At 40.1% G+C, this 14,022-nt stretch overlaps 1 pseudogene; it reads left to right on the plus strand.

Annotated features, from left to right (window-relative positions):
* Positions 1-792: 792 nt before the first annotated feature.
* Ivns1abp-ps2 (influenza virus NS1A binding protein, pseudogene 2) lies at positions 793-2,679 on the plus strand (annotated as a pseudogene).
* The last annotated feature ends 11,343 nt before the right edge of the window (positions 2,680-14,022 follow it).

Below are 14,022 nucleotides of genomic sequence, written 5' to 3' on the forward strand. Positions count from 1 at the left end.
ATATCAACCATATATACAAGTTATTAGTTATCATATGTAGTAAATTGGAGGCAGAAAGTATTTCAAGGTCATTTGGCTTATACTCCACAAACCCTGATAAATGGGAATATAGTATAAATTTATAATGCTTACTGACTAGTGAAGCTTATAAAATCTAATGTTAAGTAAAAAACAAAACTCATGTGCAACAAATATATAATGACAATACAATATAGCAGTGCACATTCTAAATTACCTCTTAGACTTCTTATCTAATTCTTCAGCTCTTCTGTGTGCTTAAATATCATTTCAAAATATAATTCTTTGTTTAGTGGCTTTTCCCTATATGTAAAAATTGTACGAGTTGAGTGTGTTTGGGATGTGAGTGAAAGTCAGTTGCTCAGAGGTTTGGGCGCTTCCTGGTAGCAAGCGAGTTCCTGTGAGAACCCAGTAGTCTTCTTCTGCCCGCAGCCTCCAAACCAGTTGCCCTGTGTCCCTTTCAGCACCTTCCCACTGCAGCCCATCGAAGCTCTGGAGATGAATTTCACCATCTCTTCAGAGATGACCCAGATTATGATGCATGATTATCACAGAAGAAATTCATGTCTATAGCTTTTAAGGACTTGATTACTTCATTTTCAAGCCTGATAGTTTTGGAACCACCATTAAAACTTAAGACATCTACCTTCACTCAGTCGCCTATCTTCACACCATGATGAAGTGCTTTGTTTCAACACTCCTTTATCTTTGGACCATTTGCGTTTTCAGTGACACATTTCTCTTCAGTAACAACTGCCAAATTTATAAGGAAATATGATTCCTAATGGATATTTCATGTTTGAAGATGAAATTTTTATTGAATGTTCTGTTGTCAAATTAAATGCCTTGAGGAAAAGTGGGCTGTTCCGTGATGTTCGACTTTCAATGTTTGATGTTCAGGTTTGTGGCCATGAGATGCTAGTACACAGGGCAGTCCTGGCTTGCTGTTCCCCTGTTTGAAATCTTTAATAGTGACAGTGACCCTCAGGGAGTTTCTCCCATGAAGTTGGATGATCTCAATTCAGAAGTTAAATTACGAATACACTGCTCAGTTTAAAGCTGATAAGGATTTTAATAAAGGATGTCTATTCTGCAGCAAAGAAGCTGAAGATGTACAGAGGAGAGCAGTTCTGCAGAGATTATTTACTATCTAGAATGGGTGTTACTAGCTGCATCTCTTAAAAGTTTGTAAGTTGTATGGGAGACTCCTGTTTATCGAGTAAAGTTTACATTCATATTCAGGAGCATTTGTTATAACTTTCAGAAGAAGAGCAATTTCTGAAGTTTACAAGACTAAAGTTGGAGGTAATGCTTGAAGATAATGTTTGCTTGTACAGCAATGGCAAATTATATGCAAAGGTAAACAACTGCGTGCAGCATAGAATCTGGAAGAATAGAGACAGCCTGGAAAAGCTCATAGAAGAGGTTCAAACCTTCTACTACTCAACTGATCACAAGCTGCTTGACAAGAACCTTCTAGATGGATAGGGTGAGGTGTTTGGCAGTGATGTTGACAATAGTTAGTGCAGTAAAAGCCACCTTGTGAGAATGGCCGAAAGCAGATAAGTGACAGTTCCACTGGATGTCTCTCTTCTCCAAATGATTCCTTGCAAAGTCCTAAGTATTAGTGGAAAATCATTGCTTCAGAAAAGACTTCCAATACCACTTACTTGTGCCTGCTTGTGTTAGATGGTACATTCTGTGTCATTTTCCTTATGGTCAGAACAATCCACAGAGATAACCAACAAGTACTCCAAAACTGAGCAAGAGTTTAAGCTTTGAGATGCAACCAGGTAAGTGCCTACCAGGGTCTGGACTGGCAGAGATAAATAGCAAACTCATGACGAATAGCAAACTCATAGCTGCAGGTGGTATGAGAGGAATGTTTGTGAACAGTTGAATGCTATGATCCACATTCAAATCATTGGTCCTTCCTCCCTCCCATGAGAACACCAAGTGACCACTTTCCAATGGCTGTACTGATGGGACAGAGCTCTATGTGGTAGGTGGGTCAAATGGAAACTCAGATGACCTGAATTGTGGAGAAATGTATGATTCAAGCATTGATGACTGCACCCCTATTTCAGAGTTGAGAACTAACCATATTAATGCAGAAGTGTGTATTCTGAATGGGAAATTGTACATTGTTGGTTGCTTTGAAGCATATGGTCAGAAAGAACTGAAAAATTGTGATATATTTGATCCTGAAACAATGTCATGTACAAGCTGTACTCCTGTTAACATTCAAAGACACTAGTCTGCAGTTTGTGAACTTGGTGGTTATTTGTACATAATTGGAGGTGCAGAATCTACACAGTAGAACAATGCAATCCTGAAAATGACACCTGTACTGTAATTGCAACCATGAATGTGGCTAGTCAAGGAGCTAGAGTTGCTATTCTTGGTGTAAAATATTTTGTAGGCAGTGGCAATGATGGTTCTCATGCCACTAGTTGTGTGGAGATGTATGATTCAACTAGAAATGAATGAAAGATGATGGGAAATATGACTTCACCAAGGAGCACTGTTAGGATCACAAGTTTACGGAATACCATTTACACAGGGGGACTCATTGGCAATGAATTTCTGAATACCTTGGAAGTCTACAATACTGAATCAAATGAATATAATAACCATTACACAAAGATTTTCCAGTGTTGACAAATTTAAGAACCCCATACTAACAAGCTTAGTGATGTAACTGTGTTTAGTAGTGGTGCACTTGTGAATAAGTGTGGTGGGTAGAGTGGATGTTGCGAACAGCAACACAAAGCTTTTGCATATTACATATTATTAAACATGCTGCACATACTGTTTGTGTTTTCAACAGAATGCAAAGATGAAGATTAGTTTATTAATACTTTTTCATTTCTTTATTTATTAGATATTTTATATATTTACAATTCAAATGTTATCCCATTTCCCCTTGCCCCATCTCCTCTCATCCTTCTCCTACTTCTATGAAGATGCTCCCACCCCTGTGTACCCACTCCCACCTCAACACCCTGGCACTCACCTACTCTGGGGAGGCAATCCTTCACAGGACCAAGGGCTTTTCCTCCTATTGATGCCAGACAATGCCATCCATGGCTACATATGTGGTTGGAGCCATGAGATCCTCCATGAGTACTCTTTCGCCGATGCTTTAGTACCCAGGAGCTCTGGGGTCTGGTTGGTTGATACTGTTGTTCTTCCTATGGAATTACAAGCTACTACATCTTGTTCAGTACTTTCTCTAAGTCATCAACTGGCGTCCCGGTGCTCAGTCCTATGTTTAGCTGCAAGAATCCTCATTCGTATCAGTAAGGCTCTGGCAGAGCCTCTCAGGAGATATACATATCAGGCAAACAATTCTTGGCATCAGCAGTAGTGACTGAGTTTGGTAGCAGCATATGGGATGGATTCCCAGGTGGGACAGTCTCTGGATGACCTTTCTTTCTGACTCTGCTCCACTCTCTGTCCCTGAATTTCCTCCCATGAGTAACATCCACATTTTAGTCTTCCTTCTTCTTGAGCTTCATATGGTCTGTGAATTGAATCTTGGGTATTATGAATTTTTGGGCTAATATCTACTAATTAGTGAGTACAAACCATGGGTTCTATTTTGTGACTGGGTTTCTTCACTCAAGATGATATTTTCTAGACCCATCCACTGGCTTAAGAATTTCATGTAGTCATTGTTTTTAAGAACTGAGTAGTACTCCATTGTGTAAATGTACCACATTTTTCTGGATCCATCCTCGGTTGAAGGACATCTGGGTTCTTTCCAGCTTCTGGCTATTATAAATAAGGCTGCTATGAACATAGTGGAACATGTGTCCATGTTATCTTTTGGGTGTATGCCCATGAGTGGTACAGCTAGGGACTCATAGCACTATTTCCAGTTGTCTGTAGAACCACCAGACTGATTTCCAGAGGGGTTTTATAATAGCATGCAATACCACCAATATTGAGGAGTGTTCCTCTTTCTACCCATCCTCACTAGCACCTGCTATCACCTGAGTGTTTTTCATCTTAGCCATTCTCACTGGTCTGACATGGAATCTCAGGGTTGTTTTGATTTGAATTTCCCAGATGACTAAGGATGTGGAACATTTCTTTAGGTGATTATTGGCCACTCAATATTCCTTAGTTGAAAATATTTTGTTTTCCTCTGTTCCCCACTTTAAATAGGGTTACTTGGTTCTCTGGATTCTAACTTGAGTTCTTTGTATATATTAGATGTGAGCCCTCTATCATATATAGTATTGGTAAAGATCTTTTCCCAATCTATTTGTTGCTGCTTTGCACAATTATCATTGTATTTTGCCTTACAGAAGATTTGCAATTCTATGAGGTCTCATTTGTCTATTCTTGATCTTAGCGCATAAGCCATTGGTGTTCTGTTCAGGAAAATTTTTCCTGTGCCAATGTGTTTGAAGATCTTCCACATTTACTCTTCTATTGGTTTCACTGTATCTGGTTTTATGTGGAGGTCTTTGATCCACTTTGATTTGAGCATTGTACAAGGAGATAAGAATGGGCTGATTTGGATTCTTCTACCTGCTGATCTCCAGTTGAACCAGCACCATTTGTTGAAAAAGTTGTCCTTTTTTCATTGGATAGTTTTAGATCCTTTGTCAAAAGTAAAGTGACCATAGGTATGTGGGTTCACTTCTGGGTCTTCAATTCTATTAAACTGATCTACCTGTTTTTCTCTGTACCATTATCATGCAGCTTTTAACATGATTGCTCTGGAATACAGCTTGAGATCAGGGACGGTGACACCCCAGAAGTTCTGTTATTATTGAGAATAATTTTGGCTATCCTGGGTTTTTTGATATTCCAAATGAATTTGAAAATTGCTCTTTCTTTTTTGTTTATTGGATATATTTCTTTATTTATATTTCAAATGTTATTCCCTTTCCTGTTTTCCTGTCCATAAGCCCCCTATCCCCTCCCCCTCCCTCATAAGGGTGGTCCCTCCATATCCACCCCCCTTACCACCCCTCCTGACATTCCCCTGCACTGGGGGTCCAACATTGGCAGGGCCAAGAGTTTCCCCTTCCACTGGTGTTCTAACAAGGCTATTCTCTACTACACATGCAGTAAGGAGCCCAGGGTCAGTCCATGTATATATAGTCTGTAGGTAGTGGTTTAGTCCCTGGAAGCCCTGGTTGGTTGGCATTGTTGTTCTTATGGGGTTGCAAGCCCCTTCAGCTCTTTTGATCCTTCCTCTAATTCCACCAAAGGGGTTCCCATTCGCAGTTCAGTTGTTTGCTGCTAGCATTCTCCTCTGTATTTGATAAGCTCTGGTTGTGTCTCTCAGGAGAGATCTATATCTGGTCCCTTTCAGCTTGCACTTTTTAACTTCATCAATCTTATATAATTTTGGTGGCTGTATATGGGCCTCATGTGGGGAAGGCTCTGAAGGTTCCTTCAGTCTCTGCTCTAAAATTTGCCTCCATATCCCCTCCAATGGATATTTTTGTTCCCTCTTTTAAGAAGGAATGGAAGCATCCACATTTTGGTCATCTTTACTCTTGAGCTTCCTGTGGTCTGTGGGTTGTATCTTGGGTAATTTGAGCTTTTGCGCTAATATCCATTTATCAATGAGTGCATACCATGTGTGTTTTTCTGTGTTTGGGTTACCTCATGCAGGATATTTTCTAGTTCATTCCATTTGCCTATGAATTTCATGAAGTCATTGTTTTTGATAGCTGAGTAGTACTCCATTGTGTAGACGTACCACATTTTCTGTATCCATTCCTCTATTGAAGAGCATCTGGTGTCTTTCCAGCTTCTTGCTATTATAAATAAGACTGGTAAGAACATAGTGGAGCATGTGTCCTCGTTGTATGTTGGAGCATCTTTTGGTTATATGCCCAGTAGTGGAATGTACAATTTTCTGTGGAACATCCAGACTGATTTCCAGAGTGGTTGTACCAGTTTGCAATCCCAACAACAATGGATGAGTGTTCCTCTTTCTCCACATCCTCACCAGCATCTGCTGTCACTTGAGTTTTTTATCTTAGCCATTCTGATTGGTGTGAGGTGGAATTTCAGGGTTGTATTGATTTGCATTTCCCTGATGACTAATGATGTCGAACATTTCTTTAGGTGCTTCTCAGCCATTCTATATTCCTCAGCTGAGAATTTTTTGTTTAGCTCTGTACCCCATTTTTTAATAGGGCCATTTGATTTTCTGGAGTCTAACTTCTTGAGTTCTTTGAATATTTTGGATATTAACCCTCTATCAGAAGGAGGATTGATAAAGATCTTTTCCCAATCTGTTGGTTGCTGCTTTGCACAATTGACATTGTGCTTAGCCTCACAGAAGCTTTGCAATTCTATGAGGCCCCATTTGTCGATTCTTGATCTTAGAGCATAAGCCATTGGTGTTCTGTTCAGGAAAGTTTCCCCATTGCCCATGTGTTTAAGACTCTTCCCGGCAGCAGCTCTCTGCTCCCAAACCCCGTGGGAGAGAGACCTCACCGCCTGGTCAGGTGGGAACTCCTGAGGCTGCAGAGCGGAGGAGACCACCAACACTGCCCACCCCTCCCCACATCCCTGGCCCAAGAGGAAACTGTATAAGGCCTCTGGGTTCCCTTAGGGGAGGGCCCAGGAGCGGCAGGACCCCTGCGCCTGAGACACCACCGGAACCTGCAGGAAACAGACAGGATAAACAGTTCTCTGCACCCAAATCCCGTGGGAGGGAGAGCTAAACCTACAGAGAGGCAGACACGCCTGGGAAACCAAAAGAGACTGCACTATGCGCACATCCAGACGCCAGAGGAAAACACAAAACGCCATCTGGAACCCTGGTGCATGGAGGCTCCCGGAAAGAGTGGCGCAGATCTTCTCGGGTGTTGCCGCCGCGGAGAGGACTTAGGCAGTACCCCACGAGCACACTTGACCCTCGGAACCTCAGGTAGGACCAGCTTTTCCCCTGCAAGTGACTTGCCTGGTGAACTCAAGACACAGGGCCACAGGAAAGGCTGAAGACCTGTAGAGAGGAAAAACTGCAAGCCCGAAAGCAGAACACTCTGTCCCCATAACTGACTGAAAGAAAACAGGAAAACAGGTCTACAGCACTCCTGACACACAGGCTTATAGGACAGTCTAGCTACTGTCAGAAATAGCAGAACAAAGTAACACTAGAGATAATCTGATGGCAGGAGGCAAGCGCAGGAACCCAAGCAACAGAAACCAAGACTACATGGCATCATCGGAGCCCAATCCTCCCACCAAAATAAACATGGAATATCCAAACACACCAGAAAAGCAAGATCTAGTTTCAAAATCATATTTGATCATGATGCTGGAGGACTTCAAGAAAGAAGTGAAGAACTCCCTTAGAGAACAAGTAGAAGCCTACAGAGAAGAATCGCAAAAATGCCTGAAAGAATTCCAGGAAAAAACAATCAAACAGTTGAAGGAATTAAAAATGGAAATAGAAGCAATCAAGAAAGAACACATGGAAACAACCCTGGATATAGAAAATCAAAAGAAGAGACAAGGAGCTGTAGATAGAAGCCTCACCAACAGAATACAAGAGATGGAAGAGAGAATCTCGGGAGCAGAAGATTCCCTAGAAATCATTGACTCAACTGTCAAAGATAATGTAAAGCGGAAAAAGCTACTGGTCCAAAACATACAGGAAATCCAGGACTCAATGAGAAGATCAAACCTAAGGATAATAGGTATAGAAGAGAGTGAAGACTCCCAGCTCAAAGGACCAGTAAATATCTTCAACAAAATCATAGAAGAAAACTTCCCTAACCTAAAAAAAGAGATACCCATAGGCATACAAGAAGCCTACAGAACTCCAAATAGATTGGACCAGAAAAGAAAGACCTCCCGTCACATAATAGTCAAAACACCAAATGCACAAAATAAAGAAAGAATATTAAAAGCAGTAAGGGAAAAAGGTCAAGTAACATATAAAGGCAGACCTATCAGAATCACACCAGACTTTTCGCCAGAAACTATGAAGGCCAGAAGATCCTGGACAGATGTCATACAGACCCGAAGAGAACACAAGTGCCAGCCCAGGTTACTGTATCCTGCAAAACTCTCAATTAACATAGATGGAGAAACCAAGATATTCCATTACAAAACCAAATTTACACAATATCTTTCTACAAATCCAGCACTACAAAGGATAATAAAGGGTAAAGCCCAACATAAGGAGGCAAGTTATACCCTAGAAGAAGCAAGAAACTAATCGTCTTGGCAACGAAACAAAGAGAATGAAAGCACACAAACATAACCTCACATCCAAATATGAATATAACAGAAAGCAATAATCACTATTCCTTAATATCTCTCAACATCAATGGCCTCAACTCCCCAATAAAAAGACATAGATTAACAAACTGGATACGCAATGAGGACCCTGCATTCTGCTGCCTACAGGAAACACACCTCAGAGACAAAGACAGACACTACCTCAGGGTGAAAGGCTGGAAAACAACTTTCTAAGCAAATGGTCAGAAGAAGCAAGCTGGAGTAGCCATTCTAATATCAAATAAAATCAATTTTCAATTAAAAGTCATCAAAAAAGATAAGGAAGGACACTTCATATTCATAAAAGGAAAAATCCACCAAGATGTACTCTCAATCCTAAATATCTATGCCCCAAATACAAGGGCACCTACATACGTAAAAGAAACCTTACTAAAGCTCAAAACACACATTGCACCTCACACAATAATAGCGGGAGATTTCAACACCCCACTCTCATCAATGGACAGATCGTGGAAACAGAAATTACACAGAGACGTAGACAGACTAAGAGAAGTCATGAGCCAAATGGACTTAACAGATATTTATAGAATATTCTATCCTAAAGCAAAAGGATATACCTTCTTCTCAGCTCCTCATGGTACTTTCTCCAAAATTGACTATATAGTTGGTCAAAAAACGGGCCTCAACAGGTACAGAAAGATAGAAATAATCCCATGCGTGCTATCAGCCCACCGAGGCCTAAAACTGGTCTTTAATAAGCATAAGGGAAGAATGCCCACATATACGTGGAAATTGAACAATACTCTAGTCAATGATAACATGGTCAAGGAAGAAATAAAGAAAGAAATTAAAAACTTTTTAGAATTTAATGAAAATGAAGGTACAGCATACCCAAACTTATGGGACACAATGAAAGCTGTGCTAAGAGGAAAACTCATAGCGCAGAGTGCCTGCAGAAAGAAACAGGAAAGAGCATATGTCAGCAGCTTGACAGCACACCTAAAAGCTCTAGAGCAAAAAGAAGCAAATACACCCAGGAGGAGTAGAAGGCAGGAAATAATCAAACTCAGAGCTGAAATCAATCAAGTAGAAAGAAAAAGGACCATAGAAAGAATCAACAGAACCAAAAGTTGGTTCTTTGAGAAAATCAACAAGATAGATAAACCCTTAGCCAGACTAACGAGAGGACCCAGAGAGTGTGTCCAAATTAACAAAATCAGAAATGAAAAGGGAGACATAACTACAGATTCAGAGGAAATTCAAAAAATCATCAGATCTTACTATAAAAGCCTATATTCAACAAAACTTGAAAATCTACAGGAAATGGACAATTTCCTAGACAAATATCAGGTACCGAAGTTAAATCAGGAACAGATAAACCAGTGAAACAACCCCATAACTCCTAAGGAAATAGAAGCAGTCATTAAAGGTCTCCCAACCAAAAAGAGCCCAGGTCCAGACGGGTTTAGTGCAGAATTCTATCAAACCTTCATAGAAGACCTCATACCAATATTATACAAACTATTCCACAAAATTGAAACAGATGGAGCACTACCGAATTCCTTCTATGAAGCCACAATTACTCTTATACCTAAACAACACTAAGACCCAACAAAGAAACAGAACTTCAGACCAATTTCCCATATGAATATCGACGCAAAAATACTCAATAAAATTCTGGCAAACCGAATCCAAGAGCACATCAAAAGAATCATCCACCATGATCAAGTAGGCTTCATCCCAGGCATGCAGGGATGGTTTAATATATGGAAAACCATCAACTTGATCCATTATATAAACAAACTGAAAGAACAAAACCACATGATCATTTCATTAGATGCTGAGAAAGCATTTGACAAAATTCAACACCCCTTCATGATAAAAGTCCTGGAAAGAATAGGAATTTAAGGCCCATACCTAAACATAGTAAAAGCCATATACAGGAAACCAGTTGCTAACATTAAACTAAATGGAGAGAAACTTGAAGCAATCCCACTAAAATCAGGGACTAGACAAGGCTGCCCACTCTCTCCCTACTTATTCAATATAGTTCTTGAAGTTCTAGCCAGAGCAATCAGACAACAAAAGGAGGTCAAGGGGATACAGATCGGAAAAGAAGAAGTCAAAATATCACTATTTGCAGATGATATGATAGTTTATTTAAGTGATCCCAAAAGTTCCACCAGAGAACTACTAAAGCTGATAAACAGCTTCAGCAAAGTGGCTGGGTATAAAATTAACTCAAATAAATCAGTAGCCTTCCTCTACACAAAAGAGAAACAAGCCGAGAAAGAAATTAGGGAAACGACACCCTTCATAATAGACCCAAATAATATAAAGTACCTTGGTGTGACTTTAACCAAGCAAGTAAAAGATCTGTACAATAAGAACTTCAAGACACTGAAGAAAGAAACTGAAGAAGACCTCAGAAGATGGAAAGATCTCCCATGCTCATGGATTATCAGGATTAATATAGTAAAAATGGCCATTTTACCAAAAGCGATCTACAGATTCAATACAATCCCCATCAAATACCAATCCAATTCTTCAAAGAGTTAGACAGAACAATTTGCAAATTCATCTGGAATAACAAAAAACCCAGGATAGCTAAAACTCTCCTCAACAATAAAAGGACTTCAGGGGGAATCACTATCCCTGAACTCAAGCAGTATTACAGAGCAATAGTGATAAAAACTGCATGGTATTGGTACAGAGACAGACAGAAAGACCAATGGAATAGAATTGAAGACCCAGAAATGAACCCACACACCTATGGTCACTTGATTTTTGACAAAGGAGCTAAAACCATCCAATGGAAAAAAGATAGCAGTTTCAGCAAATGGTGCTGGTTCAACTGGAGGTCAACATGTAGAAGAATGCAGATCGATCCATGCTTATCACCCTGTACAAAGCTTAAGTCCAAGTGGATAAAGGACCTCCACATCAAACCTGATACACTCAAACTAATAGAAGAAAAACTAGGGAAGCATCTGGAACACATGGGCACTGGAAAAAATTTCCTGAACAAAAGACCAATGGCTTATGCTCTAAGATCAAGAATCGACAAATGGGATCTCATAAAACTGCAAAGCTTCTGTAAGGCAAAGGACACCGTGGTTATGACAAATCGGCAACCAACAGATTTGGAAAAGATCTTTACCAATCCTACAACAGATAGAGGCCTTATATCCAAAATATACAAAGAACTCAAGAAGTTAGACTGCAGGGAGACAAATAACCCTATTAAAAAATGGGGTTCAGAGCTAAACAAAGAATTCACAGCTGAGGAATGCCGAATGGCTGAGAAACACCTAAAGAAATGTTCAACATCTTTAGTCATAAGGGAAATGCAAATCAAAACAACCCTGAGATTTCACCTCACACCAGTGAGAATGGCTAAGATCAAAAACTCAGGTGACAGCAGATGCTGGGGAGGATGCGGAGAAAGAGGAACACTCCTCCATTGTTGGTGGGATTGCAGACTGGTACAACCATTCTGGAAATCAGTCTGGAGGTTCCTCAGAAAATTGGACATTGAACTGCCTGAGGATCCAGCTATACCTCTCTTGGGCATATACCCAAAAGATGCCCCAACATATAAAAAAGACACGTGCTCCACTGTGTTCATCGCTGCCTTATTTATAATAGCCAGAAGCTGGAAAGAACCCAGATGCCCTTCAACAGTGGAATGGATACAGAAAATATGGTACATCTACACAATGGAATATTACTCAGCTATCAAAAACAACGGCTTTATGAAATTCGTAGGCAAATGGTTGGAACTGAAAATATCATCCTGAGTGAGCTAACCCAAACACAGAAAGACATACATGGTATGCACTCACTGATAAGTGGCTATTAGCCCAAATGCTTGAATTACCCTAGAAGCCTAGAACAAATGAAACTCAAGACGGATGATCAAAATATGAATGCTTCACTCCTTCTCTTAAAGGGGAACAAGAATACCCTTGGCAGGGAAGAGAGAGGCAAAGATTAAAACAGAGACTGAAGGAACTCCCATTTAGAGCCTGCCCCACATGTGGCCCATACATATACAGCCATCCAATTAGACAAGATGGATGAAGCAAAGAAGTGCAGGCCGACAGGAGCCGGATGTAGATCGCTCCTGAGAGACTCAGCCAGAATACAGCAAACACAGAGGCGATGCCAGCAGCAAACCACTGAACTGAGAATAGGACCCCCGTTGAAGGAATCAGAGAAAGAACTGGAAGAGCTTGAAGGGGCTCGAGACCCCATATGTACAAAAATGCCAAGCAACCAGAGCTTCCAGGGACTAAGCCACTACCTAAAGACTATGCATGGACTGACCCTGGACTCTGACCTCATAGGTAGCAATGAATATCCTAGTAAGAGCACCAGTGGAAGGGGAAGCCCTGGGTCCTGCTAAGACTGAACCCCCAGTGAACTAGACTGTTGGGGGGAGGGCGGCAATGGGGGGATGGTTGGGAGGGGAACACCCATAAGGAAGGGGAGGGCGGAGGGGGATGTTTGCCCGGAAACCAAAGAATTATTATTACGTATTAAATAAATTAAAAAAAATTAAATTACACAAAAAAAAGACTCTTCCCACTTTTTTTCTATTAGTTTGAGTATATCTGGCTTGAAGTGGAGGTCCTTGATCCACTTGGACTTAAGCTTTGTACAGGGTGATAAGAATGGATTGATTTGCATTCTTCTTCATGTTGACCTCTAGTTGAACCAGCACCATTTGTTGAAAATGCTATCTTTTTTCTATTGCATAGTTTTAGCTCCTTTGTCAAAGATCAAGTGACCATAGGTGTGTGGGTTCATTTCTAGGTCTTCAATTCCATGCCTCTGATCCATCTCCCTGTCTCTGTATCAATACCATACAGTTTTTATGACTATTGCTCTGTAATAGGTTGGGGATGGTGATTCTCCCAGAAGTTCTTTTATTGTTGAGTATAGTTTTCGTTACCCTGGGTTTTTTGTTATTACAAATGAATTTGGAAATTGTTCTATCTCTATAAAGAATTGAGTAGGAATTTTGATGGGGATTGCATTGAATCTGTAGATTGCTTTTGGCAAAATGGCCATTTTTACTATATTAATCCTGCAGAAAATTGCTCTTTCTTACTCTATGAAAAATTGTGTTGGAGTTTTGATGGGGATTGCATTGAATCTGCAGATTGCTTTCAGCAAGATGGCCATTTTTACTGGATTAATTTTTCTAATCCATGAACATAGGAGATCTTTCCATTTTCTGAGATCTTCTTCAATTTCTTTCTTCAGACATTTGATTTTCTTGTCCTACCAATTTTTCACACCAAATTATTTTATAATATTTTTAACTATTATGAAGGATATCATCTGCCTAATTTTTTCTCAGCCTGTTTATCCTTTGAGGAGAGGAAGGCTATTGATTTGTCCGAATTAATTTTATATCCAGTTGAAGTTGTTTATCAGCTGTAGGAGTTCTCTGGTGGAATTTGGGGGAGTTAAATATATTATCATATCATCTGCAAATAGTTATATTTTGACTTCTTCCTTTCCAATTTGTATTCCTTTGACCTCTTTTTATTCTCTAATTTTTCTGTCTAGGATTTCAAGTACTAAACTGAATAGGTAAGCAAAGAATGGGCAACTCTTTGTAGTCCCTGATTTTAGTGGAATTGCTTCAGGTTTCTCTCCATTTAGTTTGATGTTTGCTATTTTTCTGTACATTGCTTTTATTATATTTAGCTATGGGCCTTGAATTTCCGATCTTTCCAAGAGTTTTACCATGAAGTGGTGTTG

This window comes from Rattus norvegicus, chromosome X (assembly GCF_036323735.1).
Source record: "Rattus norvegicus strain BN/NHsdMcwi chromosome X, GRCr8, whole genome shotgun sequence".
In the NCBI taxonomy this organism is placed as follows: domain Eukaryota; kingdom Metazoa; phylum Chordata; class Mammalia; order Rodentia; family Muridae; genus Rattus; species Rattus norvegicus.